At 39.1% G+C, this 8,941-nt stretch overlaps 1 pseudogene; it reads right to left on the minus strand.

The window, feature by feature from the left end:
- Positions 1–759: 759 nt before the first annotated feature.
- Positions 760–3,140, minus strand: LOC114023051 (annotated as a pseudogene).
- Between the last annotated feature and the right edge of the window lie 5,801 nt (positions 3,141–8,941).

Here is an 8,941-nt window from a genome sequence, read left to right on the forward strand (position 1 = left end):
GGGAATTGTTCCAAATTGTTCTCCAGAATGGCTAGATCAGTTCACAGCTCCACCAACAGTGCTTTCATGTTCCAATTTTTCCACATCCCCTTGGACATTTGTCATTTTCCTTTTCTGTCATATAGCCAATCTGATAGGTGTGAGGTTGTATTTCAGAATTGTTTTAATTTGCATTCTCTAATCAATAGTGATTTAGAGCATTTTTTTCATATAACTATAAATAGCTTTGATTTCTTCATTTGAAAACAGCCTGTTCATATCTTTTCACCATTTATCAACTGGGGAATGACTTGTATTCTTATAATTTTGACTTTGTTCTCAATATATTTGAGAAATGAGACCTTTATCAGAGAAACTTGCTATAATTTTTTTTTCAGTTAGGATTATTGTGTATTTTCCTCCATTCTATTTTCCCCCCTATTTATCCTTTCTCTCTCGTTTCACCCTGTCCCTCCTCAAAAGTGTTTTGCTTCTGAGCACCACCTCCCCTAATCCACCCTTCCTACTACCAGCTCTCCTCTCTTCTCTTTTCCCCTTCTCCTTCTACTTCCCTGTAGGGTAAGAAAGATTTCTATATCCAAGTTATAGTCTGTATATTATTCCCTCTTTGAGCCAATTCTGATGAGATTAAGATTTTTACATTGTCCTTCACCACCATCCCATCTTCCCTTCCACTGTAAAAACTCTTTCACACCTTTTTTCCCCCAAAAGGCAGAAATTAAGGTCTTTATTTCAAAATCTGAGTTATAGTTGATCCCTTTACCAAATGCCAATGGTCCCTTGCCACACCCATACCAAGTTATCTGTGTATCCAGCAAATAGAGTCTGGCTATCAGCAGATGAGGATAAGGAAGTGCACTGGAGAGGCTCAGCCTTGTTTCTGTTCACTTCTTGCTTAAGCTCATCCACAATGATTTTGCCCTCTAGGTCCCAGATCTTGATGCTGGGCCCATTGACAGCACAGAGCCAGTAGCGATTGGGGCTGAAGCAAAGGATATTGATTATGTCACCACCATCCAGAGTACAGAGATGCTTACCCTCATTGGCCTGACCATCCTTGCCTCCAGAACCACAGAGAGAGGCATCAGGAGAAACTATAACTATATTTAGGTAGCCTGTGTGGCAATGTGGTTTGTCTTCAGTTTGTAGTTGGCCAAGTTCCAGACCTTGACCAGCTTGTCCCAGCCACAGGAGGCAATGATAGGGCTGCTGTTATTGGGTGAAAAATAGATATAGGACACCCACTCTGAGAGGTTCTCATCCTGCACAGTGTATTTACACCCAGAGTGTTCCACAGCTTGATAGCTTTATCCTAGGAACCAGAGATAATCTGGAAGTTATCTGAAAAGGCTACATTCAGCACATCCTTGGTGTGACCAACAAAGTGCCGAGTGGTAGTGTTAGTTGTGAGATCCCACAATCTTAGTGTGCCAGCCAGGAGCCTGACAGTGCAAACTGGCCATCGGATGAAATGTCATGGTCCTCTTTGAGAAGGAAGGACAAATAAACAATAGTCGTAAAAACTATTGAGGACCCTGTCCCCCCCAAAATTTTGTGTATATGGCTTATATGTGTGTGCATGGGTTACTGTATTAGAAATCAAAATATTCTAATCTCACTATGAAAATAATTTTAAGTTCAGGGACCCCCTGAAAGGGTCTGAGGGACTCCAGGGGTCTCTGGACCATACTTTAAGAAGCTCTGCCTTAAAGTATCAATAGCTCTCTGCCTTTTCAGTGTATCATCCACTGGGTGATCAAATGCCCAATCAGTCCCCACTCTGTCACTTATTCTGAATCTCTTTATCTAGTGGCTCCTTCCCCACTGCCTATAAATATGCCCATGTTTCCCCATCTTGAAAAAAACCTCATTTGATCCATCCATCTCCATGAGCTATTGTCCTATATCTCTTCTGTTCTTTGTAGCTAAACTCTTTGAAAACACCTTCTACAATAGGTGCCTCCACTTTCTTTCTTCTCACTGCCTTCTCAATCCCTTCCAACTCAGCTTCCAATCATATCATTCCACTGAAACTGCTCTCTCCAAATTCACTAATGTTCTCTTAGTTGTCCAATCCAAGGGCCTTTTCTCAATCCTCATTCTCCTTGACCTCTCTGCAAATTTTTGATACTGTTGCTCACTCTTTCCTCTTTGATACTCTCTTCTTTCTAGGTTTTTGGGCCACCACTCTCTCCCAGTTTTCCTCCTACCTAACTGATCTCTTCTTCTCTGTCTCTTTTGCTAGACCCTCCTCTATATCCCACCCTTTAACCTTAGGTGTCCCTCTGGGTTTTGTCCTGAGTCCTCTTTTCTTCTCCCTCTAAACTACTTCACTTCGTGATCTCATCAGCTCTCATGAATTTAATTACTATCTCTATACTGATGATTCTCAGATCTACTTATCCTGCTCAAATCTCTCTGCTGACCTCCAATCTGGCATTCTCTAGTGACTCAGACAACTCAAAGTGGATATCCAGTAGACATCTTAAACTGAACATGTTCAAAACAGAATTCATCTTTTCCCCTAAACTCTGTCTCCTACCTTCCCATTATTGTAGAGGGCAAAGTCATCCTTCAAGTCCTTCAGGCTCACAACCTGGGAGTCATCCCGGATTCTTCACTGTCTCTCAACTTCATGTCCAATCTCTTGCCAAGGCCTATCAATTTCACCTTTGAAACATCTTTCCAATAAGCCCCCTTCTCTTCTTTCACCCTGTCAACACTGTGGTACAGGTGCTCATCAACTCACGCCAAGACAATTGCAGTAACTTTCTGGGGTTCTGCCTGCCCCAAGTCTCTCCCTCCTCCAACCCGTCCTCTATTTAGTCACCAAAGTGATTTTCCTAAAGTGCAGGTCAGACCATATCACCTTACTACTCAAATATATTGAGTAGTAAGTGGTCCCCTATTGCCCCCAGGATCAAATACAAAATGTTCTCTTTGGCACTCAAAGCCCTCCATAACCTAGCCCTCTCCTACTTTTCTAATCTTCTTATACCTTAATTCCTCCCCTTCCTCCATGTTCTTTTAGATCTACTGACACTAGCCTCTTTACTGTTCCAAGAGTAAGATATTCCATTTCTTAGCTCCCAGCATTTTCTCTGGATGTCTCCCATGCTTGGAATGTTCCGCCTCTTCATCCCTACTTATTGACTTTCTGGCTTCCTTTAAATCTCAACTAAAATCACATCTTCTACAGCAAGTTTTTCCAACTCCTCTCCTTCTAGTGCCTTTCCTCTTAATTATTTCCTATTTATTCTGTATATAGCTTGTTTGTATATATTTGTTGATTGCCCCTTTAGATTGTGAGTTCCTTGAGGACAGGGTCTCTTTGCCTCCTAACTGTATTCCCAGTGCCTGTCACAATGCCTGGCACATTTTAGGTGCTGTTTATTGTTGTTGTTGAGTTGTTTCAATAATGTTTGACCCTTTGTGATCCCATTTAGGGTTCTCTTGGCAAAGATAGTGGAGTGGTTTGCCACTTCCTTCTCTAGTAGACCCAGTGGATGCATTTTGTCAGGCCAGCAGAGGTTAAGGGACTTGCCCAGGGTCACACAGCTAGAAAGTGTTTGAACCTGTATTTGAACTCAGGTCTTTCTGACTCTAGGCCGGTGCTCTATCCATTGAGCCACCATTGAGCTGTCTCTAAAAAATTGTTGTTGTTTAGTCATTTCAGTCACATCCAACTCTTTGTGACCCTACTTCAGGTTTTCTTGGCAAAGATGCAGGAGGGTTTACCATTTCCTTCTCCAGCTCATTTTACAGAAGAGGAACTGAGGCAAATAGGGTTAAGTGACTTGCTCAGTGTCACACAGCTAATAAGTATATGAGGCCAGATTGAACTCAGGAAGAGGAGTCTTCCTGACTCCAGGTTCAGCAATCTATCCACCTCACCACGTGGCTGCCCATTTTGGTGCTAAATAAATGTTTATTGATTGATTAAGTTGTCCAGGGGCACTGAGAGATTAAATGACTGGCCCCAGGTAACACAGTAGTGTCAGGGATGAGACTTGAATCCAAGTCTTTATTGCTTTAAATTGGATTTCACAGATATATGACTAAGGAAAAAAAGATGGAGAGGTCACATAGGGAGAAAAAGTGATGGACAGCCAACCTCTTCCAGGTTTTCATGAAACATGAAGATATTTAGAGGAAAGTCCCTAGAATTGTTATAGTCTTCTGCGGAGGATTTGGGGGGTGGGTGGAAAATCAATGGACAAGAATTGTACAAAATGTGCAGGCATGAATAGGTTGTGATCTGTATCAATAGACAGCATTCACACAGATGAGATGAAATCACAGATCCATCAAAGTATGTGCTCAAAGTGTGTGTTATTTCTTCTTGTAACAGTGAACGTTGTTGTTGTTGTTGTTGTTATTGACTAGGCAATGGAGTTAAGTGACTTGCCCAGGGTCACACAGCTAGTAAGTGTTATGCGTCTGAGGCCAGACTCAGGTCCTCCTGAATCCAGGTCCGGTGCTCTATTCACTGCGCCACCTAACTACCCCAACAGTGAACTTTTTTTATGTTGGAATTTTGTTCCTAGAGATTTTGTTTATTATAGCCACAGATTTTTCCCCCAAACATATATTGCACTTTCCAGTCTTTAGGACTTTTCTTGTGTTATTCATCTATCTGAAATGCCCTCTCCTCTCCTTTCCAAATCTTATCTGTCCCTTGAGGTGCAGATAAAACCTCCATGACACCTCCCAAGACCACTGTTCTCACTGCTCTGAAAGAAGCAGAATGGTTTAGTAGAAAAAGAATGGGGGCAGTGGATAGAGCACTGGCCCCGAAGTCAGGAGGACCTGAGTTCAAATCCAAATACCAAGAAAAAGAATGAATAAAGTGAGGGAAAATCTTTGTGGTAAATATTTAGGAAAAGCTTGTTATTGTTTTAGTCCCGTCCGACTCTTTGTGACCCCACTTGGAGTTTTCTTGGCAAAGATACTGGAGTGGTTTGCCATTTCCTTCTCCAGGTCATTTTACAGATGAGGAAATTAAGGCAAACAGGGTCAAATGACTTGCCCAGGGTCACACAGCTAGGCCAGATTTAACTCAGGAAGGTGAGTTTTCCTGACTCAGGCCCCCACTGAGCCACCTAGCCGCCCTGAGAAGTTTGATATCCAAGGCATCAAGAAAACTGATACAATTATGTAAGATCAAGAGCCATTCCCCAGCAAGTAAGTGCTCAAAGCATATGAGGTTTTCAGAAGAAGAAATGCAAGTGACCAACAATAATATTAAAGAATGCTCCAAATCACTAATAAGAGAAAGGCTAGTCGCTATTCTGAAGTTTCACTTCACACCTATCTTCAGATGCGCAAAGATGAACATAGTAAATAGTAAAGCGTCCATGGGAAGAGTAATCCATCTTAATTTGTTCAGCTATTCTTGAAAATAATTTAGAATTATTCAAAAACAGTTATTAAACTGTACACATCCTTTAACACAGCAACCACTACTAGGCATGTGCCCCATGGTCAAAGACAGGGATTCCATTGATACAAAAATATTTATAGTACAACGTTTTGTAGCAGCAAAGAACTAGAAACAAAGTACATGCCTGTGGATGGGGAATGACTGAACAAATTGTGGTATATCCATTTAATTAGTATGTCTCAGAAATAGGGAAAGAGACTAAACCTGTGATTTCATTGGAACTTCAAGATGAGGAAATTCTCCCTAACTCTGCAAGTTGGTATCTTATCTGTAAATTATAGTCTTAAAGAGTTATCAAGAGCACTGAGAGGTAAGTAAATTGCTCACAATCACGTAGCAAACATGTATCAAAGACAAGACTTATACTCAGATTTTCCTGGCTACAAGGCCAGTTCTCTTATTCGCTATTCCACATTGACCCTGCTATAAGAAACGAATACAAATAATTCAGAGAGACTTAGGAAGATATGTTTAAACATAATCCAGTACAAAGTAAGAAGAACCAGGAGAATATTTCACACAATGTTTACAATAAAAAAAGTAAAACAACAAAACACTTGAACTCTGAACAATAAAATAGCCAGTCGATTTCAGAAGATTAAAAATGAAGCATGCCTCCTGACTAATGTGGATTAGAGGTAGGGAAGGAGTATATATTTTTTTAGACATCACCAATGTGTGGATTTGTTGTGCATGTGTGTGTGTATACATACATATACATACACACATACATATACATATATACACATATACCCATATATATGTAAAACAAACCTGTGTGTATATATGCATTTACATGTATACATGTACACACTTATATACATATATGTGTATATATACATATATATGTATATATACATACACACACATATATCTACATAGATATATAGATATATATATTCCCATCAACTCGATTCCCCATTGAGCTGTTCTGGGAATAGTTTAACAAAAGAGCATCAGGAACTTCTGCTTAAGACGGCACCATGAAAATTATAGAGAAGACCAACTTTCCCATATATATGCCAAAAAACATCCAAAAGGCCACCAGAAAGATCAATGATCAACAAGACCAAAGAGATATAGCAGTTAAGTTCTTCCATCTAATACAGGACTACACATGGAAATGTTTTATGTTTGCTGATATTTGTCAAGTTCATAACAAAAAAAATCTTTTTAAAAAGGAGCATCAGTGATGCATTTTTTTTTAAAGAAAAAGCTCTTAATTCATAGTCAAAAGATCTAGGTTAAAAAGTCATTTTGTTAATATTACTTATATGATTTACTTCACTTGTCTCTCAATTGATTCCTATAGTCAGTCCTTTGCTACTCTAGATCCTAGGAAGTCCTGTAGCTATTTTCTGTACCCTTCATTTGGCATTAGGGACATTTCTTAGATTGTTATATTATTAATTATTGGACTCTCTCTCTCACACTCACACACACACACACACACATTAGAATATAGGCACTGTCCTTGTATCCCCCCAAAGTACTTAGTAATTTGCACATTGTGGATGTTCAATGAACACTTATTATTGATGTTCAATAAATACATGCATATTAATATGAAAATACTATAACTTTGCTATAATGCTATCTTGGGGCATATCCTAGGATGTATACTCTACGCCTTTCATTAGATAATGAAATCTTTTTAGTGTTTCAATAAAACTTCAACTGTTTTCAATGAGGCACAAGACAGTTCTGTCTTAATTTTCCTTTCTACCAAAAAAGAATGTATTAGAATTCCATTTATGCTATAAATGTGTTGTTTTAAATATGGTTACAGGGGCAGCTAGGTGGCGAAGTGGATAGAGCACTGGCCCTGGAGTCTGAAGGAACTGAGTTTAAATGTGATCTCAGACCAGACACTTGATGCTTACTAGCTGTGTGACCCTGGGCAAGTCACTTAACCCCAATCTCCTTGCCAAAAAAAAAAAAAAGTTACAAACTTGTACCATGATCTATATGAAGAGGATACTCTAGACTCTAAAGTCACAAACAGGTGGCCTCACTATGCAATAAGCATTTATAAAGCATCTTATAAGGTAGGTACTATATGCCAGGCACTGTATTAGCTCCTAGGAATACAAAGAAAGATCAACTAAACAGTCCATGATCCCACAGAGTTTACATAAGTTGGATTGCACTATGTTTGGCTTATACAAATTGCCTTACCTATGTTGTTCTATTCTCATTATTCTTTCTCCCCCACCCCCCACCTACTCCCTACCCTTGGCCACATCCCATGCCAATTTTCTCATCATCCAATAACTTCAATGGTAAAAGTCAAGGTAGATAGCAGACATAATAATTAGCATGGGCACACAGAACCTAGGCCTAAAATAAACAAAATGCATTAAAAAATTCAAGACTTTCTGGAAATGGTACATTTGTATAGGAACTTTGGTTCATGAAGTTAGAGTGGTTCCCTTGACCCCGCAGCACTGCACATCATTCATGATAATGCTGTGTGGGAGGGACCAACAGAACTTCATAGACAATTTTTTAAATGTATTTTTTTTAAGTCGTAAAGCTATAATGTATGATTGCTAAGGAAAAGAAGGGTAAGAAATGGTATACTTAAGGTTGCAGAACAAGGATAGGTCACAGAAGTGGGGCAGGGGTGGTAGTTGGGAAAGCTTTTAGCTCAATCACTCTGTGACATGAGTGAGAACCTCTAGGGCCCTTTGGGGATTTTCTGCTTGAACAAAGAAGATGGAGCGTCTATATTATTGATTTTTACATATAAACTCATTATTAACATTTTTGTATGCCTATAGTACTAGTTATTCTTTGAGCTCAGGACTTTTCATTTTCTGTGCACTTTTTCCTTGCTAAAAAAAAATTGCCGATTTGATGTCTGCAAAATCTGACTTGTGCAAATATAAACCATTATCTGTAATCCAATGACTTGCCTGCTACCCCTTGTCAAGAGTTTCTGTGGTTAAGCTCAATTATTGTCTACATGTATAATAGCAACTTGAGCAAACATCCTTAGTAAACATCTCATGGTATAAAATGAGGTGTTTACCTATGCTCGATAAATGTTTATTATATGAATTTTATAGGCAGAGCCCACTAACTGTGCCTACTACTACTTAAGATCTTGTTAGGATTTTCTCAATTAAACAAATTACCTTAAATGGGATCATAGATTCATACATTAGGAAGAAACCTCGGCATGTGCTTACTAAATGCCAATTTGTGGCATATTCTCATTAGTCCAAACACTTTTACCATTAAAGATTCTTAATCTCTTAAAACTTACAGACTTAAAAACCTGACTTCTCACTCTTCTCCCTACATCTTGCACCTGTATATAGAAGCAGTATTAGATATACAGCAGCTATTCCCATATTCACAATAGGAGAGGATTTTTTCCCTAATCCCTTTTCCTTTCTGCCAAGCACATAGGTACCATTCTCTGAGCTGTGAAGTTACTAAGGACCCATATTTGATCTATTAATGAAAGAATCTCCTAAAACACTATTGTGA

The sequence above is a fragment of the Vombatus ursinus genome, unplaced genomic scaffold (genome assembly GCF_900497805.2).
Source record: "Vombatus ursinus unplaced genomic scaffold, bare-nosed wombat genome assembly UNPS02014816.1, whole genome shotgun sequence".
Taxonomy (NCBI): Eukaryota; Metazoa; Chordata; class Mammalia; order Diprotodontia; family Vombatidae; genus Vombatus; species Vombatus ursinus.